At 36.4% G+C, this 18,024-nt stretch overlaps 1 protein-coding gene across 6 annotated transcripts in view; it reads left to right on the top strand.

The window, feature by feature from the left end:
* Nucleotides 1-18,024, top strand: part of magi2 (membrane associated guanylate kinase, WW and PDZ domain containing 2) — a 451,931-nt gene that overhangs the window by 38,147 nt on the left and 395,760 nt on the right. The gene's annotated exons all lie outside the window — the stretch shown is intronic.

Below are 18,024 nucleotides of genomic sequence, written 5' to 3'. Positions count from 1 at the left end.
TTAACATGGCATAATGATCAACATACTTCTGTTTATGTAAATATTGTATTCTGAGTTAGAACAGAACAAATAGTGCTTTTGCCCTTGTTCCCCAATCTTGGAATGATGAATCTTGTCTAGAAAATGTTTTTAAAAGACTGTCAGGATGGTTTCTCAAAACTGTCCCTATAAAGTGTAATTCATTTCAGACATTCGAACAGTATGGTCAAAAATTGTCCAAACTATCCAACCAATACATATGGTAATTACATCTGCTTCATCCAGTCTATAGTTTATATGATAAGTACTCCTTGTTCAGGTTTGTTTTGTTTTAACCTTTTTAGTGCCACAGGACGTAGAATCTACGTCCTGGGTACTAAAGGACCAAAGTGCCACAGAACGTAGATTCTACGTCCTGGGGCACTTCCGGGTTTGGGAGCGGAGAAGCGGCTTTTCAAGCCGCTTCTTCGCTCCCCGCTCGTTCCCCAGCCTCCAGACACAAGTCAGAGGTGGGGAACGAGTGGCCCCTGGGGCGTGATCGCCCAGGGGCCCCATAGGAAATGTCAGGACACGCTGTCTATGCGTGCCTGACATTTCCTGCTCTCCCTTCCCTCCCCCCTGGCCCCCCTTCTCATACTCACAGATCGGCGTCGCAGGAAGAAGCTGCAGCGTCTCCTGGGTCCTTCCTCCCACCTTCACACGATGTCTGTGCCTGCTTGTCCCAGGTAAGTGTAAAAAAACACACATACACACACATAATACACTAATACACACTTATACTCACACTTACACACAAACACATACATTTTGGGTAGTTGTTGGGTTTCACACATTCAGAAAAGTTACACTGACACATACTTACTTGCACACTCACTTGCACACTCACACACATGCACAAAAAACACATTTTACCATGTGTACACACTCACTTACACACTTATGTAATTTTGTATTTTTTTTTTTTTTTCTATCGCATCGTTTTTATTCTTGCCTGAAAAAAATGTTTTATTGCCTTTGCGGATAGCGTATTCGCTAACCGCACTGCGCAATACCTTTTGTGTATTATTTTGGTGTTTCTACTACATGTTCTGTGATTTTGGTGCATTTTTGGGTTTTTTACTGCATGTTTAGCCATTTTATAGCATTTTCAGTTATGCATAGTTGTTGTTCGCTTGACTTTGTCTGTAAAACTTATTTGCCCAAGCCAAAATACTCAAACTGTTATTCTGCCTGCAGATATTATTGGGCAAAAAAAAAAAAATGATTTTAGTGATTTCTTTTTTATTTTTATAAATTTTAGGGCTTTTTACATTGTTCTTTGTTACTTGTCTTTGCACATGGACATTTTGTCTGCTGTATTTCAATTTGGCATCCTCTGTACCCCACATAGTTTGGTAAATCTATTCATATTGGGCATCAAACTGTTCAGTAGACCCCTGGCGTTCATAGTTAGAATGTTTTATGTTGATACGTTACTAAATGTGGGGGTACATAATGGGGTAAAATGCAAGCTTTGTGACAATTTTCAGAAATGTCATAAAAACCGTTCTGTTTAGCATAGCTTTGTAGTTTGGTAGTTTGCAGTAGAAAGATGTATTTACCCATTTTTGTTTTGTCAGAATGTGTACTTTCGGAAAATATATGGGTTTCTAGGGTCTCTGTACTGTTAGGGGATCTTATGCCGCATAATACACATACCGGGTGCAAAAACTGCATGAGCCGGAGCGTCTTATGTGAAAATTCATATTCACTATTTTTACTTGGGTGCCTCTGTACCCCACATAGTTTGGTAAATCTATGCATATAGGGCATCAAACTGTTCAGTAGGCCCCTGGCGTTCATATTTAGAATGTTTTATGTTGATACGGTACAAAATGTGGGGGTACATAATGGGGTAAAATGCAGGCTTTGTGACAATTTTCAGAAATGTCATAAAAACCGTTCTGTTTAGCATAGCTTTGTAGTTTGGTAGTTTGCAGTAGAAAGATGTATTTACCCATTTTTGTTTTGTCAGAATGTGTACTTTCGGAAAATATATGGTTTTCTAGGGTCTCTGTACTGTTAGGGGATCTTATGCCGCATAATACACATACCGGGTGCAAAAACTGCATGAGCCGGAGCGTCTTATGTGAAAATTCATATGCACTATTTTTACTTGGGTGCCCCTGTACCCCACATAGTTTGGTAAATCTATGCATATAGGGCATCAAACTGTTCAGTAGGCCCCTGGCATTCATATTTAGAATGTTTTATGTTGATACGGTACAAAATGTGGGGGTACATAATGGGGTAAAATGCAAGCTTTGTGACAATTTTCAGAAATGTCATAAAAACCGTTCTGTTTAGCATAGCTTTGAAGTTTGGTAGTTTGCAGTAGAAAGATGTATTTACCCATTTTTGTTTTGTCAGAATGTGTACTTTCGGAAAATATATGGTTTTCTAGGGTCTCTGTACTGTTAGGGGATCTTATGCCGCATAATACACATACCTGGTGCAAAAACTGCATGAGCCGGAGCGTCTTATGTGAAAATTCATATGCACTATTTTTACTTGGGTGCCCCTGTACCCCACATAGTTTGGTAAATCTATGCATATAGGGCATCAAACTGTTCAGTAGGCCCCTGGCGTTCATATTTAGAATGTTTTATGTTGATACGGTACAAAATGTGGGGGTACATAATGGGGTAAAATGCAAGCTTTGTGACAATTTTCAGAAATGTCATAAAAACCGTTCTGTTTAGCATAGCTTTGTAGTTTGGTAGATTGCAGTAGAAAGATGTATTTACCCATTTTTGTTTTGTCAGAATGTGTACTTTCGGAAACTATATGGTTTTCTAGGGTCTCTGTACTGTTAGGGGATCTTATGCCGCATAATACACATACTTGGTGCAAACACTGCATGAGCCGGAGCGTCTTATGTGAAAATTCATATGCACTATTTTTACTTGGGTGCCCCTGTACCCCACATAGTTTGGTAAATCTATGCATATAGGGCATCAAACTGTTCAGTAGGCCCCTGGCGTTCATATTTAGAATGTTTTATGTTGATACGGTACAAAATGTGGGGGTACATAATGGGGTAAAATGCAAGCTATGTGACAATTTTCAGAAATGTCATAAAAACCGTTCTGTTTAGCATAGCTTTGAAGTTTGGTAGTTTGCAGTAGAAAGATGTATTTACCCATTTTTGTTTTGTCAGAATATGTACTTTCGGAAAATATATGGTTTTCTAGGGTCTCTGTACTGTTAGGGGATCTTATGCTGCATAATACACATACCTGGTGCAAAAACTGCATGAGCCGGAGCGTCTTATGTGAAAATTCATATGCACTATTTTTACTTGGGTGCCCCTGTACCCCACATAGTTTGGTAAATCTATGCATATAGGGCATCAAACTGTTCAGTAGGCCCCTGGCGTTCATATTTAGAATGTTTTATGTTGATACGGTACAAAATGTGGGGGTACATAATGGGGTAAAATGCAAGCTTTGTGACAATTTTCAGAAATGTCATAAAAACCGTTCTGTTTAGCATAGCTTTGTAGTTTGGTAGATTGCAGTAGAAAGATGTATTTACCCATTTTTGTTTTGTCAGAATGTGTACTTTCGGAAACTATATGGTTTTCTAGGGTCTCTGTACTGTTAGGGGATCTTATGCCGCATAATACACATACTTGGTGCAAACACTGCATGAGCCGGAGCGTCTTATGTGAAAATTCATATGCACTATTTTTACTTGGGTGCCCCTGTACCCCACATAGTTTGGTAAATCTATGCATATAGGGCATCAAACTGTTCAGTAGGCCCCTGGCGTTCATATTTAGAATGTTTTATGTTGATACGGTACAAAATGTGGGGGTACATAATGGGGTAAAATGCAAGCTATGTGACAATTTTCAGAAATGTCATAAAAACCGTTCTGTTTAGCATAGCTTTGAAGTTTGGTAGTTTGCAGTAGAAAGATGTATTTACCCATTTTTGTTTTGTCAGAATGTGTACTTTCGGAAAATATATGGTTTTCTAGGGTCTCTGTACTGTTAGGGGATCTTATGCTGCATAATACACATACCTGGTGCAAAAACTGCATGAGCCGGAGCGTCTTATGTGAAAATTCATATGCACTATTTTTACTTGGGTGCCCCTGTACCCCACATAGTTTGGTAAATCTATGCATATAGGGCATCAAACTGTTCAGTAGGCCCCTGGCGTTCATATTTAGAATGTTTTATGTTGATACGGTACAAAATGTGGAGGTACATAATGGGGTAAAATGCAAGTTTTGTGACAATTTTCAGAAATGTCATAAAAACCGTTCTGTTTAGCATAGCTTTGTAGTTTGGTAGTTTGCAGTAGAAAGATGTATTTACCCATTTTTGTTTTGTCAGAATGTGTACTTTCGGAAAATATATGGTTTTCTAGGGTCTCTGTACTGTTAGGGGGTCTTATGCCGCATAATACACATACCGGGTGCAAAAACTGCATGAGCCGGAGCGTCTTATGTGAAAATTCATATGCACTATTTTTGCTTGGGTGCCCCTGTACACCACATAGTTTGGTAAATCTATGCATATAGGGCATCAAACTGTTCAGTAGACCCATGGCGTTCATATTTAGAATGTTTTATGTTGATACGGTACAAAATGTGGGGATACATAATGGGGTAAAATGCAAGCTTTGTGACAATTTTCAGAAATGTCATAAAAACCGTTCTGTTTAGCATAGCTTTGTAGTTTGGTAGTTTGCAGTAGAAAGATGTATTTACCCATTTTTGTTTTGTCAGAATGTGTACTTTCGGAAAATATATGGTTTTCTAGAGTCTCCTAACTGTTAGGGGGTCTTATGCCGCATAATGCACATGCCGGTAGCTTATATTGCAGTATATACACTTTGTATGCACTAACTTCCTTTTGGGGTCTCTAAATGCCAGATACATCAGTGATCCTATGCACAATGGGCATCAAACTGTTCAGTGGACCCTTGGCTTTCATATTTAGGGTGTGTTTTCTTGGTACCTAATGTTATGTGGGAGATAAGGTGCTTGAAAGTGGAAGATTTGATGTGATTTTCAGGTATTTCACCAAAACTAGCAATTTTGGGAAAGCACTGCGACTCTGTAGTTTGGAGTAGAAAGACATGGGTACCAATTTTGAATTCGCCCAAATGTGTACTTTCCAAAAATATATGGTTTTGGGGGGTCAATGTATTTTTTTGTGTTTTTACCCCACAGAAAATGCAGTAAACGTGTTGAATTTTCAGTAGCTACCAAGATCTCCTGGGCAATTTGTATGCACTAACTTCCTTATGGGGTCTCTAAATGCCAGATACATTGGTGATCCTATGCACAATGGGCATCAAACTGTTCAGCGGACCCTTGGCTTTCATATTTAGGGTGTGTTTTCTTGGTACCTAATGTTATGTGGGAGATAAGGTGCTTGAAAGTGGAAGATTTGATGTGATTTTCAGGTATTTCACCAAAACTAGCAATTTTGGGAAAGCACTGCGACTCTGTAGTTTGGAGTAGAAAGACATGGGTACCAATTTTGAATTCGCCCGAATGTGTTCTTTCCAAAAATATATGGTTTTGGGGGGTCAATGTATTTTTTTGTGTTTTTACCCCACAGAAAATGCAGTAAATGTGTTGAATTTTCAGTAGCTAAAGAGGCCTCTGGGGCAATCTCTATGCACTAACTTCCTTATGGGGTCTCTAAATGCCAGATACAATGCTGATCCTATGCACAATGGGCATCAAACTGTTCAGCGGACCCTTGGCTTTCATATTTAGGGTGTGTTTTCTTGGTACCTAATGTTATGTGGGAGATAAGGTGCTTGAAAGTGGAAGATTTGATGTGACTTTCAGGTATTTCACCAAAACTAGCAATTTTGGGAAAGCACTGCGACTCTGTAATTTGGAGTAGAAAGACATGGGTACCAATTTTGAATTCGCCCGAATGTGTACTTTCCAAAAATATATGGTTTTGGGGGGTCAATGTATTTTTTTGTGTTTTTACCCCACAGAAAATGCAGTAAATGTGTTGAATTTTCAGTAGCTAAAGAGACCTCTGGGGCAATCTCTATGCACTAACTTCCTTATGGGGTCTCTAAATGCCAGATACAGTGGTGATCCTATGCACAATGGGCATCAAACTGTTCAGCGGACCCTTGGCTTTCATATTTAGCGTGTGTTCTTTTGGTACCTAATGTTATGTGGGAGATAAGGTGCTTGAAAATGGAAGATTTGATGTGATTTTCAGGTATTTCACCAAAACTAGCAATTTTGGGAAAGCACTGCGACTCTGTAGTTTGGAGTAGAAAGACATGGGTACCAATTTTGAATTCGCCCGAATGTGTTCTTTCCAAAAATATATGGTTTTGGGGGGTCAATGTATTTTTTTGTGTTTTTACCCCACAGAAAATGCAGTACGTGTTGAATTTTCAGTAGCTAAAGAGATCTCCTGGGCAATTTGTATGCACTAACTTCCTTATGGGGTCTCTAAATGCCAGATACATTGGTGATCCTATGCACAATGGGCATCAAACCGTTCAGTGGACCCCTGGCTTTCATATTTAGGGTGTGTTTTCTTGGTACCTAATGTTATGTGGGAGATAAGGTGCTTGAAAGTGGAAGATTTGAGGTGATTTTTTAGAATTTTCATAATTTTTTATAGAAAATGCTAAATTCAGTAAAGCATTGCTGTTTGGTACTTAGGAGTTGGAAGACATAGTTACCCATTTCGGATTCGTCAGAATGTGTAGTTTTCAAAAATGTATGGTTTCCTGGGGTAAACCTAATGTTCCAGGATTTTTGGCTTTGGAATGTAAAGTATGCTGTATTCTGCTGTAATGCTTTGAAAATTTAGTAATTTACTGCTGGGAGTTTTTGATCTATAGAAGTCAGAAATCTCAATAAAACTATACATATCAGGTATTGGCACGTTCGGGAGACATGAGGCTTTCCAAATCAGTTGAATTTTTGTCCATAAAATAAAATATGTTTCTGGTAGAAATCCTTATATCATGAAAAATAGCATTTTTTCTTTTTTATTTTGTATTTCAAGCTCTAAATCTTGTTCCAGAAGTGGAAATACACAAAAACTCAGGTAGATTTGGAAAGCTCAGGTTCTCCTGAAAAAAACAATATATAGTTTGCCTACCTAAACTTAACCCTGCCCCCAGTAAAAGCCCCTACATTGAAAGAGCACAGAATGTTTACAAAACGTCTGGCACTGGGGGGAACTGAAATGACGAATTCGGCTGGCACTTAAAGGGTTAATATTTAAGTGCCATATCTGGTGTCAGCCACTGACAATGGATTTGAGCCAAGCCTTCTGCATGACTACAGGATGGGTTCTGTATCACTGGCTTTTCTATTCTATATTCTATGGAAAATAAATAATTAAGCAATTCTGCTTTTTTTAAGAGTCCCCTATATTTAAATGATGGGGGTTCACTGTATTTTGAGTGCAAATTGCAACTGGGTGAGAGGGGATACAAAATACACCATAAACAAAATAAAAATTCTACATAAAAAGACATTTAAAATCCACCCAGCCAAGAAGTTAACAATCAGGAGTTTGAGTTATGGTTAAAAAAATTTTCAATATTTAAAAAATTCTATTGTAAATCATCGGCATCTGAAAGTTTGTGAGGTCATGTAGAAGTCAATGGGAGCTGTCCTAGGCAAACTATTTAGGGGCACATTTACTAATCCACGAATGTCCGAAAAGCGTCTGAATGCGTTTTTTTTGTAATGATCGATATTTTGCGATTTTTTCGTAAATTGTTGCAACTTTTTTGTAGCGTTACGAGAATTGTCGCGACTTTTTTGTAGCCATCGCGCCGAGTATGAAAGTTTTGGATTCATTCAAGCTTCAGTATCGTGACTTTCCATGGGCCAGGTTGGAGCTGCAGAGTGCCATTGAGTCCTATGGGAGGCTCCCAAAATCATGCAAAGTCTGAAAGTTTTGCCCGCCGTTTACGAGCGCTCAATACGAAAAAGTTGCGACAATATATGAGCAAATCGTAACGGCTACGAAAAAGTTGCGACAATCAGCGCAAGTCGTAACGGCTACGAAAAAGTCGCGACAATTTATGCGAAAGAATCGCAAAAAAATATGAAAAAGTCGCAAAATGTTCGTTTCCAATCCAAATTTTTCCCATTCGGATTCGTGGATTAGTAAATCAGCCCCTTAGAACTTTTCCAATTTTTTTTTCGAGCTTCGCAACCCATTAAAAATTATTCAGAAATTCTGATTTTGAGGTATTCTGTGTTTTTTTTTACGTTTTTATTCGTTTTAGTTTATTTTCAATTTTTTTATAAAAAAAGTAACAATGTTTGTTTTTACAATTTTAAGGTTATTTGAAGTAGAAAAAAATATCAAAATTACTCAACACAAATTTTGATAAACAAGTCTTCAAAAGTCTGTTTACCGGTTCTTCATTAAAAAATAAGGCTGTCTTCAATATGCTTCATTAAAAAAATCAATTCTTTTTTTAACAAAAAAACAACACCAGTTGTACAGGTATGGGATCATAGTATTATCCAGAATTGTGGAATAGTGGGGGTTTTCGGATAAAGGGCCTAGATTGGATTTCCATGCCATAAATCTAATAAAAATCAGGTAAGCATTAGGTAAACACAAAATTGTTTTGCGTCCAATAAGGATTAATTATATTTTATTTTGGATTAAGTACAAGGTATGGTTTTATTATTACAGAAAAAAGGGAAATTGTTTTTTTTAACTTATTTCATTATAATGGAGTCTTTGGGAGAAGGCCTTACCATAATTTGAAGCTTTCTGTATAACGGGTTTCCAGATTATGGATCCCATACCTGTACTTTGAAACTGCTTTGTGTTCTGGATGGCAGGAAAGCAGCGTTCAAGGTCGTTTCTGATGGCAGGAAAACAGTGTGCTGGGTTGTTTCTAATAGGAAAGCAGTGTGCCGGGTTGTTTATGATTGAGGTTGCCCTAAAGCTTTATTTTTAATGGGGAAAACAGACTTTTAATTTTTACATTTATAACCCCTTTAAAAGTTTATGAAGAAAAATCAGATCAGCATGTTAAGTAGTAAAGTGCAAAGCAGCATCTTTGGAATGGAAAAAGGTAATCAACACAGATTAAGAAATACCTACCCAAATATTTTTCCAGTGCTAAAACTGTATAAATTTAAAGATATCTTTGATAGAAATTATACCATATTTATAAGTAGGCTCCACATTTAATTTTATTTTATTATTCGTCATTTGGGTTAGTAAAGCTGTTGTCGCAAGTAACATTGTACCCAAAGTACATTTGTATTAGAGCTGCTGTAGGGGATTCTACATATGAAAAAATCTTAAAAAAAAAAAAATTAAATAATGCCCCCGGTGGCTATTTTTTTTCCTTCCAACTAGAAGAATACTTACCTGTTTTACTAAAAAAAACATTTTATCTAGACATGTCACTGACATTAATCCCTCCTCTGTTAAATTCAGCATAAAAAAACATTGTTTTTATTGCAGCTTATTAAAGGAACAGTAACACCAAAAAATGAAAGTGTATAAAAATACTTAATATATTATGTACTGTTGCCCTGCACTGGTAAAAGTTGTGTGTTTGCTTCATAAACACTACTACAGTTTATATAAATACCCTGCTGTGTAGCCATGGGGGCAGCCATTTAAATTGAAAAAAGGAGAAAAGGCACAGGTTACTAAGCAGATAACAGATAAGTAGCAGATTCCCATTGTATTCTACACAGTTTATCTGTTATCTTCTTATGTAACCTGTGCCTTTTCTCCTTTTTTCAATTTAAATGGCTGCCCCCATGGCTACACAACAGCTATTTCTATTAACTAAAGTAGTCTTTCTGAAGCAAACACACAACTTTTGCCAGTGCAGGGCAACAGTACATTATATTTTAATTATTTAAAAACATTTTTATTTTTTAGTGTTACTGTTGCTTTAAGAGTTTTATCTAATATAAAAGCTGCATAATTAGTGGGGTTTGTTTTCCTTTAGACATGATAATTAAAGTAGAGCTCAGCTTCTCCTCTAATGTCTCCTTTTTCATTGATGTTACTTTCAGATAATCTTTGGAAGGTTTTGATACAAGTCCTGGGTTTAAGCCAAATACATACATCCAGAAAACAGTATTGTTTTTGTATGGGACTTTTATTTAAGTAGAAAATAATTGAGCATGAAATTTTTTCCTTGGCAAAAAAAAAAAATATTTGATTGAATTTAAATACATTTATTTGTAAGGTCAGTGCTATCAATTTCAATATACAACAACACACACTGGCGGGAAAAATGTAACTACATATGTTGTAGTGCCTGCTTGGTTCAGTGAGCAAAATTTAGAAAGTGTCACTTTGAAGATAAAATAGCCTCTCTCAGGATACACTGTCAGGGATTTGATGGGATGCACTACTGAAGCTTTCACTGTTGCTCGCTCTCTCTTTCTCTGTGCTTTGACTCTAAACTCCTCTGGGTTATTCTTTATTAATCTAAAGAAATCACAGCTTCTGGCTATTTTACACAGTTTGAATTGTTAAATAAGCGTGAATATTAGTTTTCCAAGGATAAATGAGGCAAGAGACTAGATCGCTTGCACTGTTGAATACCTGCTGTATGTTACGTTAGTGACATTGGGCAGATGTAGGAATTCTCCAAGGATGCTGCACTCTGATTGTCTTGAGTCTGACATAATTCAGAAACTGTTTGTGAGTACATGCCAGTAGTAATTACATTACAAAGCCTGAATGAAATATTTTTTGAAGAAATATTGTCTTTTAGTGCAAGATATTCACAAGGATCTAATGCATATATTCTTTGCTTAGTAGTGGACCACCTGTAAGCCATTTGACTTGTGAAGGATGTGATACTGCCATGGGACCTAAGGGTCTGGGTACAGGAAGGGGCTGCAACACTTTATATACCATGCCCACTTTTTGGCCACTTCCCCATTACCATACACCCACTCAACACCACATGTTTTCATCTTAATATATTTCCCTAGAAATCTCTAAAATAGTTTAATACATATTTCTTCCCTCAGCAACAGAATAGCTGGTTCTATTTGGAGGGCATGGGAAGGGAGGGGATCAGTTGAAGATCGCTCCTTTCGGATCAGGGACGCTTGCCGGTCAGTTTTTCACAGGGACAGGGGATCTGAAATTGATTCAGTACCTCTAAAATTGGAACTGATAGTAACCTTAATGTGACTGTTAATGTTGGGAGTCACTGTGGCAGAATAAGTGAAATCCTTATTTGAAAATAAATTAATATTATACACTGAACTTTTCTACATATTTAGTCGTGTGTAAATATAGGGACAGCCAAACTATATAGGGATAGCCAAAAGGTTCAAGTATTCACATAATTAATATTAGAAGGTGTGAATATATTGAATATATTATTATGATGATTTTATTCTTTATATTAAAAATATTTGTAATACTGATAGATAATAGAATATTGGATTTCAGTGCAGTGTAAGTAAGCAGTATATTGGCTGTTTCTGGAGAGGAAGTATGAGGCATCATTGTATGAGATCATTTTATTTTTGGTATATGGGTGGCTCAAATAGATGGTGGCTTGGTTGGAAAGAGAACTCTGAAACCAGATGTTGTCAGACAGGAATGCTATTGCTATCTACTGTGCAGTTGGGTTTCTGCAAGACCTATAAGCACTCATGGAACTTCAGGCAAACAGAAAAACACCAAAATCCCCCATCACCTTTAGTTTAAAGGTAAAAATTTTTTTACACGAGCTCATTCAGCTGGACTTTACTGGATTCTATGGAAAACAGCATTCAGTGATTTGGGCCACATGTTAAAAAATATAAGAGGCAAAACTACCTTGTGCTATAGGTCTAATGAATAACAGTTTCACCATGTAGTCATTTGTATCATACTCAGTTTGCTCTGGAAATATTATTTATGACTTTACAATGAACTATCTTGCTCACTTTGTAATGCTTAGTAATTAGTAAAAACACAAGCAGAGAAGATGAACATTTTCATTTTTAAATAAGAAAGATATTGGGCATATCTTTTGTACTTACATACATAGCTGCGTAGTGATAAATATAGCAGCTATATACTTCACATCTGGAATTAACACAAATACAAACTAAAAACAACAGTTTTCTTCACAATGAAAAGTTCTGTAATATAGACTTAGGGGCACATTTACTAATCCACGAACGTCCGAAAAGCGTCCGAAAGCGTTTTTTCGTAATGATCGGTATTTTGCGACTTTTTCCTGAATTATCGTGAATTTTTCGAGCGCTCAATACGTTACAAGTCGTAATGGCTATGCAAAAGTCGCGACAATTCACGAAAGTCATAATGGCTATGAAAAAGATGCGACAATTCACGAATGGCATAATGGCTATGCAAAAGTCGCGACAATTCACGAAAGTTGTAATGGCTATGCAAAAGTCACGACAATTCGCGCAAGTCGTAATGGCTACGAAAAAGTTACGACGGTGACGAAAAAAATCGTGAAAAAGTTGCAAAATGTTCGTTTCAATCCGATTTTTTCCCATTCAGGATTCGGATTCGTGGATTAGTAAATCAGCCCCTTAATATATCCTTTGTTGTTATTTCTTTATTAGAAAGCAATCAACTTTAATCAAATTCATACCCTGGATTGCAATAAGACGTATTTTATTTTTATTTCCCAGTATGAACTATATTAGATATTATGACTTGATGTTTGGTGGGTTTTTTTTTTTTTTTTTTTTTAAACTTGGCATTAATGCACTTTTTATCAGTCACACAAAATTAAAAGGTTACAATTTTCAGACCATAATAAACATCAAGATTAGCCTTTTATGCATTTTCTCAGAACCAAATGCCAAAAGTTTATTACAGTATTTAGAGTATTATTTATTTATGTATTTATTTTGTCAACATATTCTGCAGTGTTGTACAATAAATGAGTGTATACACTAAACAAGAAAATGTACAAATAACCAATACAAGAGGTAAAGAGGGCCCTGTCCAGATATATGTATAACCTTTGTTTTAGTGAAAGGGGCGAAGGTGTCAGATTTTATTTATATGCATGTTTATGAACTTTTCACAAGAACTTTCAAAATATATGCAAAATCGATACTATTTTTCACTTTAAACTCTTGTTAAATACACTAGACAAGGTATAAAGTAGTGTCATTCAGAAACCCGGCAAGTAAAGGTCACAAGGAAACATCACCTTAATGCTACTATACCAGTGAATAATTTACTAGTGGAAACTAATCAATTAACTGTTTCCATGATAGCGCAACAAACACACAGAGTGATATCTTGTTTCAGGATTTACAAAGGTTTCAAGTTAACTGTGATACACACATTTTGTTTTTATAAAAGCAGCTCTTGTTGTTTTGTTTTAGAAGCTTCTTTTGTGTATCTATAAAATAGAGCAGTGAACACTTTATTTTGGATGCTTGAGAATAAATATGAAAGAAGGGTAGAATAACAAGCATCTCATACAAAATGTGCTAAAGTAATAAACTGCAATTTAAAATGTTTCTTCCTGTATTTCATTTTTCTTTGGCTAATAATAAGCAATATATATGCAATGGTTTTATACATAACTGGTGATAAAGCAAAGGTCAAATGAAATTCATGGCTCTCCACACACTTAATGAAAATCTTTCCTATGCAAAATACAACTGTTATTGTCAAGAACAATATAATCTGCAATTGCTCTACAAACACATGTAATCTATAAATGTATATCTTTTCACTTTTTGGTGTTGCTAGCCCTTTAAGCATATTAGCAACCATCAAGCTATTCCAAAGCCATAGAGGAGTGTGTATTTTAATAGTTATTTTATGTTCTTAAATTTGAATTTAAGGGGGATATCAATTATACTACACAGTTTTCAGTCAATTTACTAAGGCCTGATCTTAACAAATAACATCACTAAGGTTTAGTTATATAGATAATAATGTACAACTTATTTTACAATATGCAAACATCACACATTACTTTTATACAGGTCATTGTGCTCCAATATATGCATACTTAACCAGAGGGTACACAATTTTCAGTGACTCCTGACACAAATAAAACCATTAAATGACAAATGACATCACTAAGCACAGACTAAAACTTTTGGGATATACTGTATCTTTTATGCACTTTTTTGTTGATTTGTTTAAAATGTCTCTCTCTCAATATACTGTTTGCAGTATATTCAAGCTGACAATCTACGTCAAATTCATCCCTGGTATGGCCAGTCCTGTACTCACTTTCATCTGATTCATTAGGAATTCTACTGCTTCATTATACATTTTACAAAAGGACTGAGTTTTACCTGCAACTTACTTGTTTTCAAGGTTAAAACCCCCAAATGGTTGTCCTTATATTGGCTCCACTGAGATCACCTGTGTGTAGCTGGGGAGGGTTGGAGCTACAACATGGAGCTGGCCGCTGTTCCTGTATACTGTATTTAGTTGTGGCCACAACTTAACCTTTTCTTGATCACCCATAATCTAACCAGAGACTAAGGTGTTTTTATGATGTGGCAGCACACCATGTAATGTGCTCATGTGGGTGCTTTTGGCTGTGCCTCTACGTTTACTTTCTGTATTCCTGTGGGCATGCATAACAATCAGCAACCGTGCCCTCTAAATCAGTAACATTTTTGCCAACGGGGGTGCTCCATTAAATGTGCACATGTTGCGATCCCACAAGAGTGATATTGTTGGTTACTTTCACTTGTTTGTTGTGTTTTTTCACTTATGGTTAATGTTCTGTTTCTTGTATTTTTGTATTTTTATTTTGTTTTCGAGAGCTATATTATGTTTGTTTGTTTGTCACTTTGACATTGTATGATGTCACTCACTTTCCCTTTCCCTCCACTTTACATGTAAATTGATTGTTCATATTGGTGTCACTTTGGTAAAGGCTAGAGTGCTAGCTAAACTGTTAGTCTTCACCTACTAAATGTTCTGTGGTGTTTTGTACATATCTATATCATGGAAAACAAAATCACAACATACCTAGGTGCAGGTAGAGTGTGTAGAAACCAACAAAAAAAGTATCACACTCAGCAGGCTCAGCTGAGAAAAAAACTGATTTTAATAAGCTAACTAAATGAACAATTGTGATCTTCCTTAGGGAAAAATAGATCAGTAATTTAAACACTTCCACACATCCTATATATATACCAAATATTCAGTTCTAGTGAGTCTGTTTTCCATGTAGAGAATTTTTTTGTGTGAATGAACCAAACAAGAACAGCAATTAGGAGAGATATTTGAAAAAATCTTGGCACGTGGTTACCCAACATTGCTCAGCAGGTAGCCCTAATGGAAGAGGTTGTGCCAATACAAACCTGCCAACGCTAATACAGTCACCTAGCAATGAACTAAAACATGGCGATTATTACAATTTTTTGTCTTGTAGATATTCTCATTAATCTAACAGCATAAGCATAGTGTTGTGAGCATAGGTGTTTGGAGCCAGCTCTAAAATAAAAAACAGGATTATTAGTACAGGATCCTCAAGTATCAAATATTCTTCAACACAAGCAACCTTTGAACCAAAAAAGAGGGTTTATTTTATTAACTGGAAAAGTTTAAAAATGAATATTTTTCATAGAAGTTTAAGTTCTACTTTAAATGTTTGAACTTTTAAACATGAGCTATAATAGATTTTGAATGTATCCGAATAGCTTGTGGCCACATTACAGGTGTGTCATTTGTAGAAACAGTAAAATAATTGAATGTGTCAAGAAATTCTGAGAACCAGAAGGTTGATATGTCTAAAAAGAAAGCAACGAATTAGGAAACGTCTGGAGTTGTGAAAGTTAAAGCTGATTATCATGACTAAGCATAGACTCAAGAGAACAGTGGCCTAAAGCAAATGAAAATTTTAAAAATGACCAAACTTGATTTACTCATCTGTGAGTCTGTGCAAACACTAGGCTTTTATATCACTGATATCTATATTCAGGCTGCCATGTTGAAGGGACTTTTAACTTAAACATTAATAAACATTGATTCTTAAAATGCAATCATCTCATGGCCCATAGATAAATTTACTGCCTCTCTAATGACCAGTTCTAAATAGTATATGAACTTCTCAGGAACTTCTAGATTAAGATCAGTTGCTTTTCACCAACTTCAACTTTAAAGACTGGATGAACCCCCTGGGGCCCCATGGGCCCCGCACCCCCGAAGGTGCCCCCGCCAGCCACATCCCCCGATGCGCTCCATCCCCCAATGTGCCCCCCTAACACCCCACAGGGGCCCCCTCCCAACGTCCACCGGCATCACGTCTGGGCAGCCAAGTTTTTACCCAATCTGACCAGCTTTAAGAATAGCATATTATTCTATTTAATTCAGTGCTTATGTGTGCTGGGAAAAAATGATTGTATATCAGTGCCATCATGTTCATTGCTTATGTATGTTATTCTGTCAACAAGAAACACATAAGCCAACTACATTCAAAGCACTTTAAGATAAATGTAGATGCTGGATATGATGGAGTTTCATGCACATTTTTTTAATCTGTAACTTTTTTATTTAGTTTTAACATGTTTAAGAAACAATAGAGACAGAGCTGAAATGAGGGAGATAAGAAAGGAAAGATATAGAGCAGTAAGCAGGATAGTATATGAGGAGGCTCTGCAGTTAACAATAGTTGCTGGAGATTTGAGCCAAGAAATTCACACTCTCTCAAAATTGTGTGGATAGCCTCTAGCTAAATAAGGTACCTTATATAGCTGTGAGTTTAGCAATGTAATCTATTTGGAGAGCAACAGAGGAGAGAGAGACCCATCATGTTCTATTCACATTTAACGATACATTAGAATATCTTAGAAGCTGCTTGGTGCAAGTAAGGTGGGGAGTAGGCATATGTTTGTTTATGTCAGTCCAAATTTGGCTGTTTGCCTTTGAATTTGCTCTTAATTAACAAAGATTCATGTCTAACTTAGAGTAGCATAAGATCCCCAAAATGTACATGTAGATGCTTCAAATTAAAAATATTTCTCTTGGACTAAGATCTCATTTCATGTACCAGCAGGGATCTATAAAACAGTGTATACCTATGACAGCAGCATTAGATGATAATTCCTGCTGTATAACTCTCAAGTAGAAAATATATTATTTAATTATTCTGTTGCAAGAGCTTCCCTTAACTGACAGAATGTTCTGTTAATTTTAATGTGCTGTGTGCTTTCTTATGTATAGTAAAGTCTACAAATGTGCAATGTTTGTGTTTGTAAACATGTCATGGAATAGTGAATTATAATCACATTTAAAATGACATTTGTATCACCATGTGTTTGCTATCTCCAGAGGGGATAATCTGTTATTGGCAACAAGGTGCCGACTACATCAAATGCCTACTGGGAAAGGCATCTGTTTTGGCCTTGCAGGCCTTTTTGCAATTCACAAAGAGTGGCAAGACTGGGGAAGGGTTGGCATGGTTCTAAATGTATTCTCTGTAATCCACTGCCTTCTCTAAAAACACACTATACAAGCCTTCCAGATCGCAAATTGTGCTGTGTTAGAGTTTCAGATATATATTGATTGAGAGTGACTAATGGATTGTCTCTAGTTGGATTGGCTAGATTCATTCCCATGGATAATATATACCTTTCAGAATCAAAATACTGTCTCCTTCCTCATGGGTCCAAACCTGCTGGTGTACACTAAAATAAGTACGCTCTTGCACTGTCAAATGATGAAAACTAAGAATCACGCAGCAATTTGATTTACTGACCACAGTGTGCATGAATTAGTGACAATTCTGATAAAGGAGCATCTATCACATAGAAATTGCCCCCCCCCCCCAAATAGAAGTGCAGGCTAACAGAGGGCAAACAATATAATTTTACACAAAGAGAAGTTTTACACAAAGAAAGTTTGCCAGTGCTTAGTTTAAAAATAATTTTTACAAAAAATGAGGTGTTAGTACCACACTTTGGCCAAAATATGTAAGCTCACGTGCCATGTCAAGGCCCCTCATTGTATGTGAGTCCTACACTGTCTAATGACTTTGAGTCTGTGATGCAATTAAAATAAAGTCCCCCAGAAAACAA

This window comes from Xenopus tropicalis, chromosome 3 (assembly GCF_000004195.4).
Source record: "Xenopus tropicalis strain Nigerian chromosome 3, UCB_Xtro_10.0, whole genome shotgun sequence".
Taxonomy (NCBI): Eukaryota; Metazoa; Chordata; class Amphibia; order Anura; family Pipidae; genus Xenopus; species Xenopus tropicalis.
The sequence above is the reverse complement of the archived record's forward strand: the minus strand, read 5'-3'. Positions and strand labels throughout refer to the sequence as shown.